At 42.9% G+C, this 12,500-nt stretch overlaps 1 protein-coding gene across 2 annotated transcripts in view; it reads right to left on the minus strand.

The window, feature by feature from the left end:
• The window catches only part of LOC123763029 (uncharacterized), a 133,427-nt gene that overhangs the window by 104,191 nt on the left and 16,736 nt on the right, over positions 1-12,500 (minus strand). Inside the window, exon 2 of one of the 2 annotated variants that reach the window (XM_069302193.1) lies at positions 5,878-5,928. The exons of the other annotated variant lie outside the window; for it this stretch is intronic. The gene's annotated coding sequence lies outside the window, so the exon portion shown is untranslated. The remainder of the gene's footprint in view (positions 1-5,877; positions 5,929-12,500) is intronic. 2 annotated transcript variants of the gene reach the window in all.

Here is a 12,500-nt window from a genome sequence, read left to right on the forward strand (position 1 = left end):
GAGGTTTAATCACCCCCCCCTGACACTTGATTACTTGTGTCAGGAGGTTTAATCACCCCCCCCCTGACACTTGATTACTTGTGTCAGGAGGTTTAATCACCCCCCTGACACTTGATTACTTGTCAGGAGGTTTAATCACCCCCCCCTGACACTTGATTACTTGTGTCAGGCGGTTTAATCACCCCCCTGACACTTGATTACTTGTGTCAGGAGGTTTAATCACCCCCCCTGACACTTGATTACTTGTGTCAGGAGGTTTAATCACCCCCCCCTGACACTTGATTACTTGTGTCAGGAGGTTTAATCACCCCCCCCTGACACTTGATTACTTGTGTCAGGAGGTTTAATCACCCCCCCTGACACTTGATTACTTGTGCTAGGAGGATTAATCACCCCCATGACAGGGAATTGTGTCGGAAAATTACTGACTTCGGTCGACTCGTACACCTTGATGCTACACTCACACTAGCCTACAAGGCTCAGGAATCCGTACTCCAATTGATTGACAGTTGAGAGGCGGGACCAAAGAGCCGAAGCTCAACTCCCCCCCCCCCCCCTCACCTTCCCTCCGGAAGCACAACTAGGCGAGTACACAAATTTACAGTCTTATCTATCCTACGCACTTCTAGAAAGTCACTTACCTATGATACCTACTTTTACAAATACACTTACCTATCAATGCACAGTCATAAATATACTTAGTTATCAAAGACTAAGGAAGGCCAAAGGTCAGTACTACGAGAACGTGTTGAGCCCGAGAGCTACAGCACTTGGAGGGGGGATAATGACCCCTGAAGACACTTTTATTATCCACAATCATCATCTACATTATCTACTTATTACAGACTGCTGTATACAGGTACAGATTAAATAAATCTACATATTACAGATTTTATTATCTACAAATTTTAATTAATATTCAAAAAGTTGTCACGAAATGTACATTTCGTTAAGATGTCGCAAACTTTAGACTTAAGACACTAAACGTTGTGACTTAAGTTTTCCAGAAAATGAAACAAAAATATTGGTTGAACTTCAGTCATTAATCAATCAAAATCGCCCGAATCAGGGGAGATTCGAACTCGGGTCTCATAAGTACCGTTGTCTCATACATACACGTGTTTTTACGCCTTCAAAATTAATTCATCTCATTAATATATGAACAATACACTGATTTCTTTGCATTATTCAATGCCCAATAAATAATAGGAAGCGAACTTACCCCAAGGTACCCCCCCTTTAGTACCCCCCTTGTGTACCCCCTCTCCATGTGTACCCCCTAGGTACCCCCCCAATGTGTATCCCCTAGGTACCCCCCCATGTGTACCCCCTAGGTACCCCCCCTTTAGTACCCCCCTAGGTACACACCAGAGCGCATGTTCTGTTCACCATCTATTCCGTTCACATACATCATATATTCCGTACACTCGTACATTGTTATGCAACCCGTCCTTCTAATACAACGTCACATTTTGACGCATACTCTACCTAAGGCCAAAAATCGTCGTACTAGAAAAAAAATAATAGCGGCTCGCAAAATTGACATAACTGTTCCGTTTTCCGTTTTGGGTCCTCTGGTAGGTTTGGATAAGGGCACTTTAGTACGACAGTTTCTTGACGTTGGGGAAACCTTAGGAGAACGGGCTGCGTTGTTACCCATACACGCACACTTCATAATCCAGACAACATACGCTACGCCCTACGAACCTGAGTCCCTGTTTGATGTACCACGACCGCCACCACCGGCACCTCCTTAACAGTAACGCGCTCCTCCTCCTTCTCTTGCAACACTTTCTTCCCACAAACAAAGGTCTCTGCACTTAACTCTTCCCAGGAGTCCTGTATCGCTGGTAATTACTGCCCGACATGGTCCGACAACTCCCCTCTGGAGAACCGCCCACTAGTGGTAATTACTGTCATCAAACACTTTTTCTGGTGTTCCTCTCGAGTTCTTCTCGAAGTGTGAGCATCCAGAATGCTTGGAACTAAGATAATCAAGTGTGGGATAAACCATATATTGTTGGTTCCACTGAGCTTTATAATGGTACAATGGCAGTTGTGGTGAACATCTCAGACGCAGAGCATCTCAGACACAGAACATCTCAGACACAGAACATCTCAGACGCAGAACATCTCAGACGCAGAACATCTCAGACGCAGAACATCTCAGACGCAGAACATCTCAGACGCAGAACATCTCAGACGCAGAACATCTCAGACGCAGAACATCTCAGACGCAGAACATCTCAGACGCAGAACATCTCAGACACAGAACATCTCAGACACAGAACATCTCAGACACAGAACATCTCAGACACAGAACATCTCAGACACAGAACATCTCAGACACAGAACATCTCAGACACAGAACATCTCAGACACAGAACATCTCAGACACAGAACATCTCAGACACAGAACATCTCAGACACAGAACATCTCAGACACAGAACATCTCAGACACAGAACATCTCAGACACAGAACATCTCAGACACAGAACATCTCAGACACAGAACATCTCAGACACAGAACATCTCAGACACAGAACATCTCAGACACAGAACATCTCAGACACAGTAGTATAGCAAGTGACCATTTTGGTGGCTGCTAGCTGTGGTCATTTAACCAAAGGAGAGAGCGGGGTCAGATTAACTCAACCGTTTGGTCGTCAGCAAGTGAGGTCACCACTTGGCACGTCTTGTGACCGCCAATCAGAAGGAAGCCGGAAGAAAATGCTTCGTTTCTATTGGATAATTCGTTGACTCGGCTGTTCATAGGCGAACGAGCATATTAGACAAGCAGTCCAGACTGGGCGCTCCACTGCACTAGTCGAGTGTGTTTTCTGTTCCTTCTGCCAAAGGACTGAACCCAAAATGCCGAGTTAACATCAGGCACACACTAAAGTTAATCTAGCTTGTACCTGGATGGGCTTCTGGGAGTTCTTCTACTCCCCAAGCCCGGCCCAGGGCCAGGCTTGACTTGACTTGTGAGAGATTGGTCCTAAAGACTGTTGTAATTAATTTTGTCAATAAAGATGTTAATAAATAAAATAAAGACTGTTGCTTGGAGTGGCCCGCTGGCCCACATATCCACCACAGCCCGGTTTGTCCGGCACTTCTTTTAGAAAACTGTCCAGTTTTCTCTTGAAGATGTCCACGTTTGTTCCGACAATATCTCTTAAGCTCGCTGGAAGGATGTTGAACAACCGTGGATCTCTGATGTTCATGCAATGTGCCTGTGGCACCTCTGTTCTTCACTGATTCCATTCTGCATTTCCTTCCATATCGTTCACTCCAGTATTTTGTTTTGTATTTGAATCTGAATTGTTAAAACCATTCACGCATTAATTTATGGTTAAAGATTAGAGAGACCGTCTTAAGTCACTTGGAGCAAAGAGCTGTCAACCTGATGAAGTGTCATCAACGCAGTCATAAAGACCGTGTAGGAAGGGAAGTCATTACAAGCAACAACCGAGCTATGTACTCCGGTAACCGTCGTGAATCTTCACCACAGCGTGTCATAGTCTTGAAGATTCGCAGCCCCACCGCCTGATCCAGCCGCTGTCCTCGTGCTCTACTCTAAGGCCATAAAATCATCGTACTAGAAAATAGTAGCGGCTCGCGAAATTGATATACTGTCTCGTTTCCTGTTTTTGGGTCCTTGGGTAGGTTAGGATAAGGGGCACTTTAGCACGACAGTTTCTTGACGTGAGGGACACCTTAGAAGGACGGGCTGGTATGGTACACCTGTGTGTGGAAGGTCATCCTCTGTGAGGACCTATGTCAACCAGATGACCCGAGTGTGTCGCTGCTCTGAGTTTAACTACTTCCCGGTCAACAACTGCTAGCAGTCTGCCGCAGACGATACTGCAAGCGAAGGAAGTGGGAAAAAATTATACTATCGAGTTCGTCTCGCGTTCCCCCGGCCTTCCCGCCCCCGCCCACCACCACCTCCTCCTGGCCCGGACGCTGAAGAAAGTGCCCACACCATAATAGTACTGACAGGGAAATTGTGTGACCTCTTAACTCTAATCTCTAACATCTCTGGTTGTCACAGAACCTTGCGACTGCTGGCCACGGCGGCTCGCCCGGTGAATGGGGCCGCTAATTTGCACCCTTCTACACCAGATGCCCGCCACACCCACAAGAGGGCCGGTGGCTGAGTAGACAGCACGCTGTTGGGACAAAATCTTACTGAAGCGACCATACGAGTCATAGATACTCATACTTCGCCCAAGTAAAATAGAAACAAGCAACACTTAGTGGGCCAGCCAGAGGCTTAGGGCCCGCACAGGAATATCCCTGAAAACAAATTACACCCAACACACCACAAACACTCATTACATCCCTCCACATACCATCACACCGGACACTACTGCTACACTACCAAAACAAATCATGGCGAACAACTTGTCTTCGTATCGCCAAATCGGCATCAATCAGACATCATGACTTCAAAGATAACAAGTAAAACAAAATAACAATACAGTTTAGAATAACAAATACATCTAACAACAAAAGCTCAGTGGTTCCTGTTCTTACTGAGCTTCAGAACGTAATATCGGCAATAAATTTTAATAAAGTTAAACGAAAGCTAAATTCGCTGATAAAGATGTCAAAGACTACTCATAATTCCTCTTCTGCTTGGTTAAGCTGAAGCCAAAGCTGACTGGTTGAGCATCAGATACACTTGAACTGAAGCTAGAGCTATCTGACTGCGTTTGACTGGCTTGAAATGAATCCAAAACTGTCTGGTCGCGTCAAAGTGCTAATCCAAAGTTGTCTGATCGCGTCAAAGAGCTAATCCAAAGTTGTCTGGTCGCGTCAAAGAGCTGAAGCTACAGCTGTCTGGTAGCGTCTAAGAGCTAAATCCATTAAACAAACACAGTTTACAAGTATAGCTGTTTATGACCTGGTCAACCAGATATGAACACGGATGATCACAGACTATACTCCTTGTAGGTGATGCTACTAGATTAATCACATGTCACGTGTTGTACCAGATATAGTTACTGCTATTTCTTCTTCCCCTTCAATTTCACCTGTCAAATAGAGGGGGCACACGGTAATGATCGTAACTAATACATGACGGCTATATTAGGGAAAATGACTATAATTTATTAGATAAGATTTAATTAATAATTACCCTGTTCGGGTGGCTAGCGTGTGTCTTAACCGAAATAACTTAATCTATATTACTGGAAAGGAACAGTTAGATTTAACGGATTATCGGGTACAGAACACTTCCCTTGTTGTTGACGAAGATCGTGCAGAGGATGGGAGTTGTTTACATCCCACAACACTGAGTCTAGAAGGAAATAATTGTGGAGCTTCCAGCGAGCGCCTAGCGTGACTTTTGTTAAAATTAATAGAGTCAGCCCTCCTCCTCGCATTGGCTTTTCTCCAGATCCGTTTTATCAAGAAGTGGAAAGAGGGTTTATATTTAATCTGTTTTAGTACTGATAATTAAATTGATTCGAGGTAAATGTTTTTTTTTTGTGTTTACAGTCCAGAGACTGATGTTTTAAGATGAATTCCCAATGTTAGTAGCTGGTGAATTTAATAGCGACGTGGCAATGATATTCTCATTTTCTTCCGAGGATAATTCCACTGCAATCTCGTTTTCTTTGGATGAATAACCAAGATATTTTATTTAATTTGTTAGTACAAGAACAGCAGCAATATTATCTGCATACTGTAAAGGTTAGTAAATGGTGTCGTCTATTTTTCCGACAACTGCTCCTGCTACAACAACTGCTGTTGCAGTCAGAGAAACGTGACCCCAAGATAGCTATACGGCCGACACATTGAGGTCGAAGACATCAATGGAACTCTTAGTGATTCAACATTGTCTCTGACGAAGAACTTCAGATGTTTACCTGTGTCGGCTCCAGGCGCCCTCACCGGACCTCCACCGCGACACTCCTCACCTGCGGGGGGGGGGGGGGGGGGATTACAAAATTATCTTTTGTATCGTTAAGTTATATATTATATTATATTATTTATATATATATATATATATATATATATATATATATATATATATATATATATATATATATATATATATATATATATATATATATATATATATATATATATATAATGTCGTACCTAGTAGCCAGAACTCACTTTTTGGCCTACTATTCAAGGCCCGATTTGCCTAATAAGCCAAGTTTTCCTGAATTAATATATTTTTTCTAATTTTTTCTTATGAAATGATAAAGCTACCCATTTCATTATGTATAAGGTCATTTTTTTTTTATTGGAGTTAAAATTAACGTAGATATATGACCGAACCTAACCAACCCTACCTAACCTAACCTATCTTTATAGGTTAGGTTTGGTTAGGTAGCCGAAAAAGTTAGGTTAGGTTAGGTTAGGTAGGTTAGGTAGTCGAAAAACAATTCATGAAAACTTGGCTTATTAGGCAAATTGGGCCTTGCATAGTAGGCTGAGAAGTGCGTTCTGGCTACTAGGTACGACATACATATATATATATATATATATATATTTATATATATATATATATTTATATATATATATATATATATATATATATATATATATATATATATATTTATATATATATATATTTATATATATATATATATTTATATATATATATATATATATATATATATATATATATATATATATTAATAAATATATATATAATATATATATATATAATATATATATATATATATAATATATATAACCGAAAACTCACACCCCAGAAGTGACTCGAACCCATACTGCCAGAGGCATAGTGCTCCTGGCAGTATGGGTCCTTATGGTGTAGGGGTGGAGAGGGACTGGGGTAGGGGTATAGGGACGGGGAGAGAAGGCTGGAAAGGGATGAGAAATGGACGGGAAAGTGGGGAGAGAGGCAGAGTGGATGTGTTGTGGGTGGGGGACGAGGCACTATCCTCGGTGACCTACATGGAAGGTAATCTAGCTCTCTTCCAAGGTACGAACTCAACCCCCTTCCTCACCACTACCACCACACCCCTCCACCACCACCACCACACCCCTCCACCACCACCACCACACCCCCTCCACCACCAAACCCCACCACCACTACTACCACCACACCCAACCACCCCCCCCCCCCACCACCAAACCCCACCACCACACCCCACCCGCCCCCCCCCCCACCACCACCACCACACCACACTCCTCCGCTGCCACCACAAACCCACCACCACAGACCGAAGGCACTAAATTACAAGTATTGTAATTGAGTGTAGTAACAATATTGAAATAAAATATTGTTGTGACAATAAAGTGTCACTAACAAGCATTCCGAGCAAAGTGTTAAAAGTGTTGGGAAAATAATGAGAATGAGGGAACACTTGGAGAGAGCAAGAGAGGGACAGCAGCATAGATTTAGACGTGGAGAGTTGTGCCTGGCAAAACTTGATCCCGTTGTATGAAAAGGTAACTAAAATAAGACAGGATATAGAAGGCTGTGCAGATTGCAGTTTCCTAAATTGTCTAAAAAGCATCTTGGATTTTCCTTCTTGAAAAGCTGGTGTTCAAGATGGAGAAGCAAGCAAAGATAACCGAGAAAACACTGAATTGGGACAGGGAGTACCTGAAGGACGGGAAACTAGTTTCATGTTGGAGAGCAGCTATTAGACCCTTTCTGTTCCAAATTTATATACCTGACCTACCTGAGGGAGTGAGCTTGTACATGTCAACGTTTGCAGGTGGTACAAAGCTGATGAGGAATTTAAAAACAGGGAAGGACTGCAGAAGGTTACAAGAAGACCTTGACATGTAACATCATAAATATGTTTTGTATTTTATTTTACATACACGAGTCAGTCACACAGGGTACTTGAGGGTGCCAGACAGTCACCTCATAGCAATTTGAAAAGTTACACCTCTAGAGTGTTAATTGCAACAGGTCAGGTCGCGTGAAGTGACGTTGCCTTCTGCTAAGTCGATAATTGCACACGGTTGGCTGGTGTGTCCTTCAGACAAGCCGCTGTCTAGGGTTTTAGATAGGGAGACTGAGGCTATCTTACTGGTATTCGGAGCTTAGCTCTCGATTTCTCCATAAATACCCATAGAACTTTTAAATACACAGGGACAGAAGGATTGACATTGAGCAGGACTGGGAGATAGATCGCTTGTTGCGAGGCCGCAGCCAGTCCAGGCTGTCAGGGGGCGTGGGGACTGTCTGTCAACTGTGCCCCTTCCCCCTCCTCTCTATCAAACTTTGGCAAGTTGAACTTTAAGGTGACAAATTTGGTGTAGTTTCCAACCTAAGGTGTTGTGTGTTTTTCAGGGGCAGTCTGCCGTAGTGTGCTCAAATTCTTGTGTGGTGACCATGTGTATTAATCTTGACATAGTGAACATAAAGTTTAACTGATTGGATTATGATATCCATATAAGTGAAGATCTAATGTTAAATATATATATATTTGATTAACATGTTGGTGTAAATTGATTTCAATTTATTTTCCGTAGAGCCTTGTCAGTTGAGGCGAGAGTAGAGTCCTCCGAGTTTACTGGTTTGAAGATTTTAATGTACAAGTACATGCTTCCAGTTGATACATGAACACCTTTGATAATATTGTATGAACAGACAAGTTTAGTTCCTTGTCTTGTATTGCATTTACTTGAATGAATGGTGGCGGCAACTTTCATCTTTAACCTCCTCCTTTCTACTTCTAATTTCTACTCATCCACCTTCTCTACTACACTATCTTCTACTTTCCTTATTGATCCCATTCTCTTCCTCCCTCTAACTTTCCCTTTCCCTTGACCATAATCCGCACCCCCCCCCCCCTTCCACCTCTCTACCTCCCCACATCCTCATGAGATTCTGTTCAGTTTTTCTTCTTTTTTACTTAAATTTCCGATACGTTAGAATATCATTTCTTTTCATACGTTCATTTTCCGTTACGTTACAGACAAACGACTTAAGTCGGCATTTAAATGGTTGCTAGAGTTCAATTCCAACATGTGTAAGGAAATGAAGATGGGAAGACGGCTATAGAAATCTGAGAGAAAAAGGGATTTGGGGGTGGATAAAATTCTAACACTATCTCCAGAGGCAAACAAATAGGTTAACATTGGCAGCATATGAGACGCTGGCAAACATTACAGAGTCGTTTAGAAACCTAACCCAGGGCTCTTGTAAGGCTATTTACACAGCCTTTGTCAGACCAATATTGGAACTGACAGCACCGGCCTCGAATCCACACCTTGTGGGGCCTGAAACCAAAGTTGAAAAAGCATGAAGGTTTACAAGCCAGAAACGTCTGCAACCAAAGAAGCCCGGACATCAAAAAGGTCAGAATAGTATCAAACATGAAGCTGATACAAAACACGGTTGATTCAAGCAAGTCCTTAATCATTTTAGGTTGCAAAGAAAATGAAATACCATCTCGGTCAAAAAGGGCCACAGAAGAAATAATAGTAGATAAAATTGTTGGGCTCGTGGAAGGCCTAACAACCAGAGATAATGACTGTGACTACGGCAGAATGATTTGGCTAGGAAATTGTTATGGAATTACAAAGTGATGAGGAAGGGAAATTATGGTCATTAAGATGAGATCTTTCAAAGGAAGACAGTGAAACTGGACCTCGTAGAGGCAGAACATCTTAGTGAGTGGAGGAGGTAGGAAGAAATTATTCCCGTGAAATGGTCCAAAAGCTTGTGAGAAACCTGTGAAATGGTACCAAAAAAAAAAAAAATAATTAGAGAAAGGGCGGCGTGAAGGACAAAGGAAGAGAGGAACATGTTCCTGAAAATTGTATACACATAGACGGAGTGAGACAGAAATACAAGGGCTATATGATATAATACAGCTGAAGATGACACCATGGTAACGTGGAATGTAAAAACTAAGGACTGTAGAAAATTACAGTCAGACCATCACAAACCCCAGGACTGGGAAGACAAATGGCTGTTCGATTTCAATCCCAACATGTGTAAGGCAATGAAGGTGGCAAAGTGAAAAGGGAGACCAGGGAGATTGTACAAGAATTAGAAAGAAAGCCAGATTTGAGAGTGGATACATCGTCAACACTAACGCCAGAGGCCCACACAAACAGGGTAACGTCGGCAGCATACGAGAAGTTGACAATTATTATAATTGCATTTAATAACCTAAATATGCGCTTTTTTTGAAGGTCATCTACACAGCGTATGTTAGACCAACACTGGAATATGCAGCATTGGAATCCGCACTTTGCGAAATCAAATCCAAAATGATAAAAAAAAAGAAGTGGAGGCCTGCAGCGAGAGTAGTGCAATAACTAAGAGGATTAAGCTGCGAGAATAATTTAATAAAACAATATCTCATAAGCATAGAAAAAAAAGAGAAGAACCGGAGAGGATATGACCAAAACATACAAGATACTGAGTGATGAAACAGACAAGATGATAAATGACAACCGCTTTAAATTGACAGAAAATAAGACAGGTGGAGCAGAGATGAGTCGAAGTAATGTAAGGAAATACTTGAATACTGCACGAGATCAACGCGTGGAATGCACTAAGAAGTAGTAGTCCTAGAAGCCACCTCCACTCGCACCTCTAAGGCTACATAAGGCAAGGAATTCGTACATCAGTTAAGTTCTTATATAACCCTCCACCCGTCCGCCCCGCCACCGCCCCAACACCACAACAAAGGGTAGTCCTTGGCCGCTTTCCCTCCCCGGCGGCCACAGACGGTGTCATTGACAATAAAAACACACACACACCCCTTTTGTGAATATTGAGAGCATCGTGGAGAACCTTTCTCCATGATGTGTGATGACCCGAGCGATACCAGCTCCTTGCGACCCCTTCCTGACCCGCTTCTGAGGAAACCTGAGGCGGCGTCAACGATCATCTTTGTTTTGTTTGATCAACTTACTTAGGTATGTCGTTAGAAGGGCGAGCCATACTGAGCCATGTGATTTATTGTAATTCACTGTTGATTGTGTTGATTAGCCCTTATAATTGATAGTGTTGATAGACCTGTACTGGCCAACTTTGAGTGCAGTTTATCATCAAAAACTCTGGGCGACATCCTGAAAACTCCAGACGCCATCTTCAAAAACACAGGAATATCCCCCATTTCCCTTAATCCGTACAACATTTAGCGAGTGTATAGCATTACCTCTACCTCCAACTGACCCCCTGGTGACCCTGGAAATAATCCCAGCACTCCTGGAAGTGCCAGTTGGAACTTCAACCTATGAAATAGTGTGATGCCATCAATGGCAACGGAGACAATAATGTTTCTGAATGGCAAATGGCAACTTCAAATAACATTATTAACAGTGGCCTCTTTAGAGGCTTGAAATATTATTAAAGATGACCTTGAATGACCTGTAACACCAGCAGTGGGCCCCAGCAATGACCTCTGGTGATCCTGGCAATAATAAGGTGGTGACACCCAATGTCCCAGATGACAGCGGATTAGGCATGCAGGCAGACAGGGGGCAAAGGCGGACAGGCGGGGAGGCGGAAAGGCAGACAGGGAGGGAAAGCGAGTAGACAGTCTGAGAAGCAGACAAACAGGCAGGTAAGATGAGGTTAGGTAACGCATTCAAGGTTTCTTCTCTCTAATTTGCGTTTTAATCACGTAATGTCACCTAAATTTGGGCTACTATTGGGTTCATTTGGGCAATTCATGGGACCCCCGAGTGTCCGAGTGTTTGGAAAGTTATACAAGATAAAACCGAACATGCTTTCAAAAGCAGAATTTTAGTATAACAATCAGACTATATAAAATGACACCTCGAACACTGTTTTTGTAGGACAGACGTAAATCTGTGTATGTATGTATGCAGGTTATATTAGCATTTTAAAATCACTACAATCACCTTCTGTGGTTGATTGTTCAACAAATCACTGAACTATATGTTTAACAGATCTCTAACCGCGTCCATGGAGGACTGAAGAATGTGTGTATATGCTGGTTAGCATTGTAAATGTGTGGCTACGTCTGTGGTAGGAAACAAAAACTCCACCACCGCCAACTAAGACAAGAGCTGAAGTTCGACCCCCCTGACAAAGACAGCTCGCCGAGTTCGTAACACTACACTAAATAAAATCAGATAATGAAGAGAGCGCCAGGAACGTGTTGGACCCCCATGGAGTACACTCCCCCCACCCCTCCCCAACGCCCCCCCCCTCCCCTCCCCCCCTTCACACCACCACAACCCCCCCCCCTCCCCTCCCCCCTTCAAACTGCACATGCCCTCCCTCCCTCCTACACCCTTCACAAAGACTAAAGTGACATTCCTGCACTTTCTTCCGTCACAAAAAAATAAAAAGCCAATCTGGACGTGAACTAACACAGTTCTTCCGGGAATAACCAAGTGGCCAAATGGTGCTTCGTCCGGCTTCTCCCACGCACTCTCCTAATTGGTGCCACAGCACATGTTCACTCTACTAAGATGAACACCTGCTTTAGTACAGTCATTTCCAGATAATGACTCAAAACGTTCAGCATTTTAGTAAATATTTAAATGGAGGGCAAGGGGTAGA

Source organism: Procambarus clarkii, chromosome 47 (genome assembly GCF_040958095.1).
Source record: "Procambarus clarkii isolate CNS0578487 chromosome 47, FALCON_Pclarkii_2.0, whole genome shotgun sequence".
NCBI lineage: Eukaryota > Metazoa > Arthropoda > Malacostraca > Decapoda > Cambaridae > Procambarus > Procambarus clarkii.